The 12,638-nt window shown below is 35.8% G+C and overlaps 2 protein-coding genes across 12 annotated transcripts in view; one reads left to right on the forward strand and one right to left on the reverse strand.

The window, feature by feature from the left end:
• Nucleotides 1–4,199, reverse strand: part of LOC129764953 (elongation of very long chain fatty acids protein 4-like) — a 176,354-nt gene extending 172,155 nt beyond the window's left edge. Inside the window, exons 1-2 of one of the 2 annotated variants that reach the window (XM_055764640.1) lie at nt 4,130–4,199; nt 3,936–4,030 (exon numbers count right to left, since the gene is read on the reverse strand). The gene's annotated coding sequence lies outside the window, so the exon portion shown is untranslated. Of the gene's footprint in view, nt 1–3,935 lie in introns of both variants that reach the window. The other variant, XM_055764638.1, reaches the window with a different exon arrangement.
• Nucleotides 1–12,638, forward strand: part of LOC129764948 (glycine receptor subunit alphaZ1) — a 131,095-nt gene that overhangs the window by 83,173 nt on the left and 35,284 nt on the right. The window lies entirely within an intron of this gene.

Genomic DNA, 12,638 nt, shown 5'->3' on the forward strand with positions numbered 1-12,638 from the left:
TCAAACCATTTGTAAACAGAAGAAAAAGGTGGGATACAATCGGAACAGTTTGGAAATGGATCGCCGGCAGCCCAGATGCAGAAGATCTCCGAATCATCAATCACTCCATGAACGCCCTGATAACCATGAACAACAAGCAGTTATTCATCAACGAAGCTATCGACAAACGAATCCAAGAAATAACAGACATAACCAATCAAGTACTAAAGATCGAGAATGAAAGAACAAAAAACCATTCCCTCGAAATTAATCAATTGATAATTCTCTCCAACATAGACTCATTACAAAATCAGGTAGAAACATTAGAAGAAGCAATTCTAATGGCCAAACACGGAATCCCTAGTAGCAAACTACTATCGATAAAAGATTTTACAAAAATTGCAACCTTTCTACAAAACCACGATATTCACATAACTTCCTTCGAAGAATTATTAACACAAGCCAAAGCACAAGTAATGCTGAATAATACGCACATTATCTATATGCTAAAGATTCCACAAGTATCAACTGAAACATTTGAATACGACTACATTGACTCAATAATCAAGTCAATGAAACGCATTTTATTGAACAAAAATTACATTATCAGAAATCAAACAAATGTTTACGAATTGAATCAACCTTGTGAAGAGCAAGATGACTATTTCTTATGCGATAATTCTCAAATAGAACATGCAAATGAATGCATATATAAACTTACTACAGGGAAACATTCAAATTGCACCTTTGAAAAGGTATATTCAAAGGGACTCGTAAAACGAATCAACGATGCAACAATTTTGATCAATGACGCTGGTGCAGAAGTCTCATCAAATTGTACCAATTCCAGTCAACCCCTATATGGATCGTTTTTAATACAATTCAGCCAATGCAATCTTCATATCAACGGCGAACAATATTCCAATTATGAAACAACTATTCCTGCAAAAACATATGATCCTACCACTGGACTTCGTGTTAACGAAATTCATATCATAGACGCACCACCTGTGGAATACCTTCAGAATTTAACCCTTGAACATCGCGAAAAATTGGAACTATTAAACCTGCAAAATCATTCCTTGAGTTGGAAACTCAATATCTTTGGATCATTTGGACTATCAACAATAATTCTAATCGCAAGCACATTTGCAATTCTTCGATTCCTTTCCAGACGTAAACAAAAGGCCAACATAACAGTCCACTTCGACAAAAACGCTGAGACCATCCTAATAAATGAGCCACCAAAAACAACAGAAATTAAACCTGACACCAACAACACAGAGGAATTATCAGACGAAAGAAAAAAACAACTTCAAGCATTCTTTGATGCACCAACACCATTACGCACCATCCAAAAGTAAACTTTGAGGACAAAGCAATCAAGAGGGGAGGAGTTAGCACAGTTAGCACAAATCGAGACCGCATAGCCGATAAGCGGAATATAAACATCCGAATCACCATCCAGCTGCATCATCATCAACAATCACAACTTATTGGACCACCCGGAGACCAAGAATAAACAATCAACCGTTCACAAGAATCGATATCAGCATCGCGCTGATGCCATGAATAAACATTCCCACATTCAAGATGTTGTAAACACAAATCATTGATATATATAAGCAGGGACAATGAATGTAAGGTTAGAGTTAAATTTGAATAGTGAATAGATGCACATCGTGTGCTCGAAAAGAAGAAATTGTTTTTTTTAAGTAAAGTTTAGTGTTTAAGATTAACTCGTTGTGTAATGCTTAACGGTAACTATATTGAAAAATAAATGCATTATTTTGAAGGCTAATATTTGTACTTCAATCTGTTTTTGTTACCCAATCTTGGTTCATCTTCTACAAGCGTGTGTGCATTACTTATAGACCTACCCTCATATATGGGAGTATGGGAGTATGTAGTGAACACTTTTCCTATATGCGTAGGAAACACACATCGAACAGCATTGTAAGAGTGACGTTATCATTAGAAGTTAGGTTCAGTTTAAAACTTAGAAAATAGAACTTAGAAAAATAGGCATGTATTTTCCGTTTTTTGAATAAGAAAGAAGACTTTCATTTTTGATTCATCCCCTTGAAGTCTGAAAACACCTCATATGAAAAAAATAATTCTTGATGAAAAAAATCCTCCTACGCATATGTTCGAAATTCAACAATGACAGAATTATAGAACTTTTTTTGTTGTTTCGGACTCTGTTGCTTCAAACTGGCTCTACATTAAAAAGTACGCTACAGAAGACGACTCTGTTGCTTTCATTCGAAAGATGAGAAAATTTAGCACAGGATATAGTAGTGGAACATCTAAACTAGTGGATTTTAATACATTAACATTTTGGAAGTGAAAAACTTACAAGTTAATAATTTTTAATGTGTTGTTATTCATTTTATCCTAAAAAACTATATTAAACTAGATTGTTTCTATCAATTAAATTGAAGCTCTCTAACTGCTCTACAATTTGTTCTTTGACACCCAACTTCTATCTTTCTTGATTTGGCTGCAATATCGATTTTAACAATTCCTGGAGAAAATTCAAGCAAAATCTTTAAAAATCACGATTTTTACCCCACTGTACATGTAATAGCCACTTAAACTTCACCTTAACGTTGAAAGGGTACTTTTCTTCATGAAATAAGCCATATTGGAAATATAAAAAAAAATTGTTTTCCAAACTGTGTATAATCGAGTCCATAATTGTATATAATCGAATCACATATAATCGAGTCTGTATATTTTCGAGTCCGACCTGTAATAGGTGTTTAAACTCATCAGTCCTGTGCATTAAAAATACTGGGCAAGAGGTTTCATATGCTGGAAAAACTAGAGGTGGGTTATATCTGTAATACAACCGCAAGGTAGACGTAGGACCACCATTGGATTAGTAATCATTTGTTTGAAATTGAATCTGAACCAATTCTTAATGAATGAATATTTTGAGTGTTTTCTGACCGTCCTTCTTGAAAGTGGGTGAGTGGATGAATATAAGTATTGAATTATAATTGATATAGAGAATAAATAAAATTCAACTCTTTTGAACTGGATGGTGGTCTTGAAAAGGATCGCAAGGTCTGCGTGGCTTTGTAGAAACAACTGAAGATGCATACATTCTTGTTCTCGTGAGAACGATATAAATTGCCAGTGTGTATCTCTTCATCTAGACCAGGGGTGTCCAAACTTTTGGGCATTGCGGGCGACTAATTGTTCAAATATTAGGCTGCGGTCTACCAACGTTGACTGTATCAAAAAGTCATTAGAAATTAAAGTTTTAACTGTCCTGTTCTCGCGCGCAGAATTATAACTCTTATACTCGCGCACGGTGTCACAGGCTGTGCCTCTGTAATTTTGCTATTGTGTATTTTAGGGCGTTATTGTTATTTATATAAAGTAAAAAAAGATATAGTTAAATGAAAAAAATCCAGAAAATATTTTTTCAGCCTCCTCAGAACAGAATTATTGATCCCCGGTCTGTGAGATAGTAGGTTAATAAAAGGAAAAACATAGGTCATACTAATAAATATTCAATGATAAATAATTCTATAAAATAAAAATATTTGTCGGTTACTAAATGATTGATAAGCAATACTTTATTTTTCAAGGTCTCATCGATCAATATCGTTGATTGTTTTAAGCTAATTGTCATTTAAAACATTTATTTTCCATAAAAATATACCCAACATGATTATTATATTCCTCAATTACCTTGAGGTAAAAAAAACAATTTATCGAAAATATTGACCCATATTATGTAAACTAAATCGAATGGTCAACTGTATATTTTGAAATGTTTGCTTTAATGAAGAAATATCTACTCTTACAACTAATATGTTTTATTGAGATTCGCATAAACACCACATAAAATGATCACGGCAAAAGGTGGAGCGATATTTAATCAATTGCGTTTGGAGGTAACACTATTCTAGAGCAGTTGGCGGGTGCCTAGGAATACCTACGCGGGCGACCGGTAGACCGCGGACTACCGTTTGGCCATGAGGCCAGAGGTGATTTTATATTTGTTACGCCACTACCATTCTATATCGTTGAAAACCTATAAAATGAATAACGTTTACGGGCGATTTAATCGTACACAAACACTCTGCATCTAATGAAAACCATCGATATACGAAAATCACATGAGCTTCCGCACCATTCTACTCAAAGCATTCCTTAACGTTCGATTAACCACTTAATATTAACTCAACCAGAATGATTCTTTTTCAGCGCACCACTTTCCAAAGCTAACGATTCCATACTGAACTCTGTCGCAATCCTGCGGTCCAGAAATACTACAAATACCCAGCTCAAATTATACCCTCCGCTAATTCGAATCGACGATCGATTGAGCCAATCGAGAACATTCAATATTGGCACTGTAGCTTACATCGAACAAAGCGGTTTCATCGACATTGTGAAATACTCTCTACCCCAACTCGCGATGAAACATCCTGTATGTTTCATACAGAATGAAAAATTGAAACGGTGGAAAAATTGAAACGAATTTGGCGAGAACATGCTCCAGCATCTACAGTATCAAAATTGAGTGGATTTCCGTTCAGTTCTGTTAAGACTTTTAAGAATTTTTATTAGTTTTGGGTCTAGAAGTGGAATACCCAGGAGGCAAAAATCAACATTTCCTGCTCTTCTTTGTTTTTCATCGAAGTCAAAAAGCTGCCGAAACAGCCCTCTTCTGAATTTAATGAAGATCGTCTCAAATCACGTTTAACGAATGATGGATTGACGTGATAAAAATAAATATACAGCCATTCCATGTCAAACAGATATAGAGGTTCTCAGATTTCTATGAAAAGTGGTAGTTTTGTTCTTTATCGCTAAACATTAGACCCGTATTTTTTTATTTTTTTTATTAGGGTGCCCATTTCCACTTTAGGGTGGTCCGAAAAATGTTTTTTTTCCAATTTTTCCCAAAAATGCCTTTTTTCAAAAATTCATAACTTTTGAACCACTGAACCGATTTAGATGATGGCCGTATATATTTTTTATATTTTTTCTTGAAAGCTGAGGACTTTTACATAACATATCTCGATTTCAGAGATTCTATTTTTTTCGTTTTTTAAGATAAGATTGAGATGGGGATTTGCTTCTAATGAAAATGTTTTGAGATCCTTCTGATAGTCATTCGTTAAAACTGTTCGAAGTTCTGCAAATGTTCTTCTTTTGGAATGCAATCTGTAGCTGTGGTCTGAAAAGTGGCGACGCTTTCGTAACTTATGGCTCCAGAATTCCAAGATTTTTTTTTTCAAACAATTGTCCATAGACAATGGTGTGATTCTGGATCCTAAGGAATAAAAACAACCTGTTTATAAATAAGGTACACCGGGGCAAGTTGAAACGATTTTTCTGAAGCTCAACTTGAAAGTTATCTTGAAAATCACTAAATCACCAAATTCAAATCTGTTGGCAGCATATGACAGATGACTTGCGATAAAAAATGTAGATTCACACTGGATGTTTCTAAAAATATCAATTTTGAAAATGTTTTGTTTTCATATTGGGTTGGTGAAAAAGAAATGTCGTATATTGTAAATACATGACAATACTTAAAAGCATCTTGTGTTGTACTTATCGCATCGGGTCATACTATACTGCTATTTAAAGACGACAATCTGTGCTACAAGTGTCGTTTTGACAGTGTTGTGATTGTCCTTTTCAGTCTCAAGTTATAGCGCGTCAAAGATGGAGTCCACCAAGCAAGAAATTCGCCATATTTTACGCTTTTACTACCTGCGAGGTAAAAGTGCTTGGCCGTTTGAAGCAGGCGATTGACCAGAAGCGGCCAAAAATGATCAACGCTCGGCCTCACACATCTTTGATGACTCGCCAGAAGCTACGGGAGCTCGAATGGGATGTCCTATTGCATCCACCGTTTAGTCCGGACATGGCTCCAATTGATTATCATCTCTTCCGGTCCATGCAAAACGCTCTTGGTGATACTAAGTTGGCCTCAAAAGAGGCTTGCGAAAACTGGCTGTCTGAGTTTTTTGCAAATAAGGAGGGGGGTTTTATAAGGGGGGGATAATGAAGTTGCCTTCTAAATGGCAACAAGTTTGCGAACAAAACGGCGCATATTTGACTTAAATTGGATAATTTTAAGTATGTTAAATAAAGCGTCAAATTTCGATCAGAAATACGACATTTCTTTTTCCCCAACCCTATATTTATTGATTCAACTTGTTCCGTAGAGCGGGGTAAATTGAAACGCGAAATATCAAGAGTTTAATGTGCGGTTTTGCTACTCGAACTATCTACAACTGATTTATGAAACACTAAATTTAAGGAATTACATATGAACAATTGGAAAAAGGTATTTTGGTAAACGTAAGATGTAGGGGAGTAGTCTGTTACACGCAAAATGGACACTACATATTAAGTGTTAATGTACGAAATCATAACGTCAAGAATACTATTTTAAACACTTTCATGTCAAAGTAGAGCCACTAAAAAAAGACCACTAATAAGGTCTATAAGATCGTTCAAATATTCATAAATCACGTAACGCACTCAGAAAGGGAAGGGGGAAGGGATGCCTTGTGGAAACATGTTTGAAAAAAACCAAAAACGTTTAAACATGTTCATGCAAATGACCATTTGTTACATTTACAAAAGAGGGAGTCTAAAATAGCACACGAATTGCGTTACGTGATACTGGAACGACCCCCAGTTGAAAAAATAGCAAATTTGACTTGTATCATGTATTCATAAATTATGTAGAACACACAGAGAAACGAAATATGAATTATTCTGATTTTTTGAATTTATCATGATTAATTCATACAGTAATCACCGATAAAAAATGTTAGCAATGTTTAAAAAATAGTCGATTTTCGCTGCTTTCAACTTATCCCAGTGTTGAAAAAAACATGGTGTGAGCAGGGTTTTTTTTTATCCCATTTATTTATTTATCAGGCTCATTAGCATTTTATCTGTAACAGAGCCGGGTTTTTGTCGTGTACATGTACATATGTTTATGTTTCTATAAATTGTAAATTACACAGTAGAAGTAGTAGCCATTTAGGCGTTAGGTTTTCTGTTCCATTACATTATGGTAAATTACACTGTAGTAGCCATTTAGGCGTAAGGGTATTCTATCTGTTCTTCCATTGTTCAGCAGACCGGACAGCGGAGACAGTTGATATTGATCATTGTTGGGTTATTTATAGAACAGCAGCCCGATGTTTCTTGCAGAGCAGAGCAGTTGTATGGATGAATCGATCTTTGTTCCACCGTGGATCGATCTCCATAGCTGATGATGGTTGCGTGGACATAGTTATTCTATAACAACACAAAGATAATCAAATTGAGGGCCCTGAGTTTGAACCCACGATCGATCGCTTAGTAAGCGAACGCGTAACCAAGTGGCTACGAAGACCCCCCTTGAGCAGGGTTTCTAGCTATAATTTTCAAAAGTCAGGATAAGTGAAAATAAAAATCAGGAAGAGATCAGGATAATTCATATTGGGTTGTCCGGAAAGTTCGTGACGATTTTAGGGAAACAAAAGCATCATTTTTATAGCCAGATAGATGCACAATGTCTTATGTAACCAAGCCTGTAAAAATAAATGGATTAATAAAAAAATGCACAATGTTGTACCACAATCATTTGCCATCTTTCACGTAACTTAAAAAATATGTCCTCGCAGAATATGTTTGCTTTTACATCGAAAACACAGTATACAACATTCACATCGTATTTTCTAAGCTGTCCATAGAGTCGAAGTTGTTGTCCTTGAGAGAATTTTGCAGGGATCTGAACCTGGACCTGAACCTAAACATAAACCTAAAATAAACTGAAGGTGCAATAGCCGGTTAGTTCAGCTGGTTAGGGATGGCACTTGCTAACCAGACTCCACAATAATTTGTAGAGTGATCAAAAAGACATGAAGTTTACCGTTTCCCTGGTGGAACATGACGCCCATCACATTGACCAATTAAGGATTTTTATTCTGGATGGCTGCCTTTAAGTTGTTCAATTCCGAGCAGACATTGTGGGAATGTATCGACTGGTTACTTGGTAGAAGACCATAATACAGAATTCCTTGCCAATCCCACCAGACACAGGGTGTGACTTTCTTCGGGTGAAGATCAACTTTGGGGTTAGCCGAAAAGAAGGTAAAATCAGGATCATTTTATAAAAATCAGGCGAAATTGAGTGTTTGCCAGGATATCAGGGAAAGTGGCAAAAAGTCTGAGAAATCCTGAAAAATCAGAATGGTTGGCATGTCTGGGTGTGAGTTGAAATGCTCAGAGCTATACGAAAAAAGATTTTTCAGTTTCAGTCACTACACTTGATTATGAGTTGATTACCTGACGTGCAATTCTGGCGATTTTTTTTTTAAATCAGTGGTTTCGGACCGGTCGAGTCAGCGCGCAAAAATGTTTGTTTCGGTTTCACGAACGAGGAAATGTAATCAAAGGCGCGGATTACGTGTAGGCATTCCAATATTCTGGTAATGGCTGTCATAAGGTGGGTTGACAGGTTATGTTTACTGAAGAAATATATCACGTCAATTCATCATTCCTATTAAAAGTTATGGTTTTCGTTTTAACTTGCCCCGAAATTAATCAAAATAATGAATGGAGGAACTAAAAATACCAAAAAAAAACTTTCAAGCTGACAAATTCTTTATTCTAAAATTAAAATAGATACACGTAATCCCACACTGTACATCTCTCCACCCTCTGCTTTTCCTTGGTACTCGAAACAAGCTAGAAAATTGTTCAGTGAGTCCCGAGTGTCATTCAAAAATCAAATCCTTCCACAAAATGACTGTGGTTCCGGCGCAAACTGTAATATTGTGCCACGGAAACGTGTGCAAATGCAGCTCAGTGCTTCCGTGCATTGCGACAAACACTCATTTGGGAAATGGCTGCCATTCCTTTTCCGACAGTTCAAACAGTTTGATAGATAGGAGAGTGCAGTGCTGGTGATAAAGAGTCGACTTTCAATGTCACGTTTGGTCGTGACCATTTTAATCGATCTAAATTGCATTATCTGGCAGCGAAATCTAGCCTCCCGCCTACCGTTTATTGCACTGCCCTTGTCATTTTCAAGTTCAGTTCCCGAGAAATATATTGCTTTTTCACTGCCCCATTCAGATCCCCCCCACCAAGCAAAGTGGAGAAAATAGTTCGTGGCGGGAAGAGTTCAAACGAATTATTTTATGAACACGAATCTCTCGTAAAAGACGGAGAGTAGAAACGTGAACGAGAATGAAGCTATGGAATAAGTGTCTCTACTGATGTAAATAAATATGTTCTGTACGAATATGTTTTCATTTAGACATGCAGACAAAAGACGCGCGCGTGTTCTGTGATGCTTATGAATCGAAATTACACATTCCTACGTTCCTTGCCGCTGTAAGAGTGGAGGAAGAGCAAGATCGCCTGGCATGCAATGGGAATTGAAACCATATGATGTATGAATGCTGAGGCATCACAGAAGGGCAATAGTTATAGTTTCAATAAGGGTAGAAACCCTGCTGGTGATAAGAGTATACGTTTAAAATCAACAATTATACGGGAGGCGAGACATTGACGTGACGCTAACGAAGCAATTATTTTGTTTCATTCAAATGATATGTTATTATCGTGATATATTCCTGTAGGGGCAAAGGTGCGCACCTCCAATAACTCCTGAAATAAAAGCAAATAAGAATTCCTGAAAAATAGGAATTTCTCGAGTTTTGTTTGTAGTTAGACAAAAACCTATTTTAACACTACTATACTCGCGCATTGGTCTGTCAGACCGAGAAATCAATAATTCGTTCATTTCTCAGAAAATATCAATACTACGACTTTGCGATTCTCTCTAGCTTCGTTATTCGTCGTTCGTCATCGTTAAGCGTATCGCATGTGTTGGTACAAAGGGGACGTGTGCCACTTTTTTAACACTTTCGGTCTGACACACCGACGCGAGTATAGGAGTAACTTTTTTGGACAAGTGCCTTTTTTCATATTCTAGAATATTGTTGAATGAAATGTATAAATTAATGTTAGTGGCGTGGAATATTTATTGAATATAATGCATAAGAACATTACCGGACTATTTTTATTTGATTTCAGTCCATTTTGTAACTGGATTGAACGGATCCATATATTAACTATTCGTCGTTAGATTCATACGCTCAAAAGCACAATATAAATATTTGACTTTCGTATAGTTATTCGCTAAATATAATGGTCATACATATACATACTTGTGAAAGAATATCACTTGTGGAAGAATTGTAAACAGTAAACTATAAACTAAACGGTAGTTTATGGTAATTTTTAACAGTTACAGTTTCGGGGATATTTTTTATAATGGACAATATCGACAAGAAAACAAGAAAAAGAAAAGGAAGTTCCTAGATCCGTCTATATCACCTTGTTATGCTCCATCTAAAAAAAGGCATTAATTCTTAGTTTACTAAGAAAACAGAGACAAAGAATATTAGAAATATGCAAACTTTATATTCCAGAACCTTTATCATCTGGTAATTATCTAGAAGGTCGTTATACATTCTTCTCTTCGACAAAAGACCCGAAAAACACACAACAACTGAATGAAATGTAAAAAATATGTTTGTTTCGAGCATGCAGTTATGCTATGTTCTGATTCTTACTCCAATGAAACCACAATCGATTAATACGTTTTATGTTACTTTATAGCTCTTTATACATCCATGAATTATATTCAGTTGCTTACTTTTAATTAAAAACAGTGAAAAATTCGAATTCCGTTATTTGTGTTGGAGTATCAAAAATTACTCTATTATGAGAAGGCTGACTTAGATGATTATTAAAACATAACAAAGACGAAAAAAACATATTTTTTGGAGTTTTTTCATTCAATCATATCCTGTTCTTCAAATAAATGCCGATACAGCCTGAAAAATACACAATGGCAACATTACAGAGAAGTTCAATTGTCGGTCTGTGACACCGTGCGCGAGTATACGTGTTATGATTTTGCACGCGAGTACAGGAGGGTTAATACAAAATGGCAAATGTGTACTTTTGCCCCATAGTGGGGGCAAAAGTGCGCACCGTACGAGGCAAAAGTGCGCATTTATACAATTGGACTTCTGTACAAAAATAAATGCTTTATCATTACCAGCGGAAGAAGAATCATTACCAGAGTGTGTAGGCACCATCCAGTGGGGAGGAGAGTGGTGCTATATGATGTTTTATGGGTGGATATGAGTGGGTGTTATGGTCGAACATACCACGTGGAAATTTTGGAAGGGAGGAGACTGACAATATAAGATATCTGAAAATGTCCAACATTTGAAACAGAATTCTTTTTTATTCACAAACTAGCTGACCCGGCGAACTTCGTCCCACCCACAATTGATATATTGATATAAATCATTTAGAACACTCAAGTTCCCACAGAAATTATTTCTATAATAATAATAGGGGAAAGTTGGGAAAGACGGACACCCCTGTATAATTGATAAATTACATTTTTATTTTGAATTTTAATTATGTACAAACTTGCAATACAGTGTGACAATACCTTTGAAACTTACTGTGTACGCCTAGCTGCCTTTCTGTTAAAATTGTAAATAAAAACAAAAAAGTAAGGGGCTGTCCACATACCACGTGGATAGAAAAAGCACGATTTCACACTACCCCCTCCCAAGCGTGGACATTTTCATACCCCTCCCCCTGTTATCCACGTGGACATATTTGCTTATTTAATTAGAATAATTGAGGAAATAACTGGATTGCGCTTACATTAAATTTTAATTCCATATAAGTTTTTTTTCAAATTTGATTAGCTGTACTCCGCCAAACTTTGGCTATCTAGTATGCCAACACGGGAACGCGCAATATACAGTTGAACAATCCGCACCCGAATCTACATCACAAAATTCCAAAGATTGATCTTGAGCAACGCTAATCGAATAAAATTAAATGGATTTGATATGATATCGGATACAATTTTGGTTCACGATTTTTAAAACACTTGCAAAAAAATGTGTTGCTACCACATAGAATACGTATTCAATACTAGAAAGTTGATTCACGCTCACAGCTTTACTTCAGAAGTGTGCTTATTCCATTTGAAAATCTTAAAGCTTCCTGAGGGGTTGGCAATAGCAACAACAATCCTTGAAGTGGATTGTATATTGTGTCATGATATGAGCTCCATCAGTGGCGAACTTTTCGAGTTTATGAAGCGCACAAAAACAAACAGAACAATTTTATATGCATAGATTTTTTTTATCAATTAAAAAGAATTTCACGGAAAGAAAAGATGGAATAGAGACCATGCACTGATATCTAAAGATCTTCATTTGATGAAGGATTGAGGAGTAAAGGGTCGAAATTTCTAAGCGATTTCGAAGCGCCTGTAATTTTGATATAAATCATGACATGAAGACAAAAAATTCAGCATTTTCAAACTACAAATTTCTGGTTTGCGGATATCGTACGTACCTATCTTAGTTTAATGTGTATATGCGTGGAGACAAAAGACATTGCAAGAAAAGATAAAACGTTTTTGGATTGCTTTCAAAGTTTCTATAAATTTTAAAAATATATTCACAATAACAATCCAATCAACCTGATTATTTCGCTTTCATTTGATTCATAGAAAGTTTTAGTAGAACTATTTTCTACAGAGGTATTCTCTATCGAATGATCCGTTT

Source organism: Toxorhynchites rutilus, chromosome 2 (genome assembly GCF_029784135.1).
Source record: "Toxorhynchites rutilus septentrionalis strain SRP chromosome 2, ASM2978413v1, whole genome shotgun sequence".
NCBI classification, from domain to species: domain Eukaryota; kingdom Metazoa; phylum Arthropoda; class Insecta; order Diptera; family Culicidae; genus Toxorhynchites; species Toxorhynchites rutilus.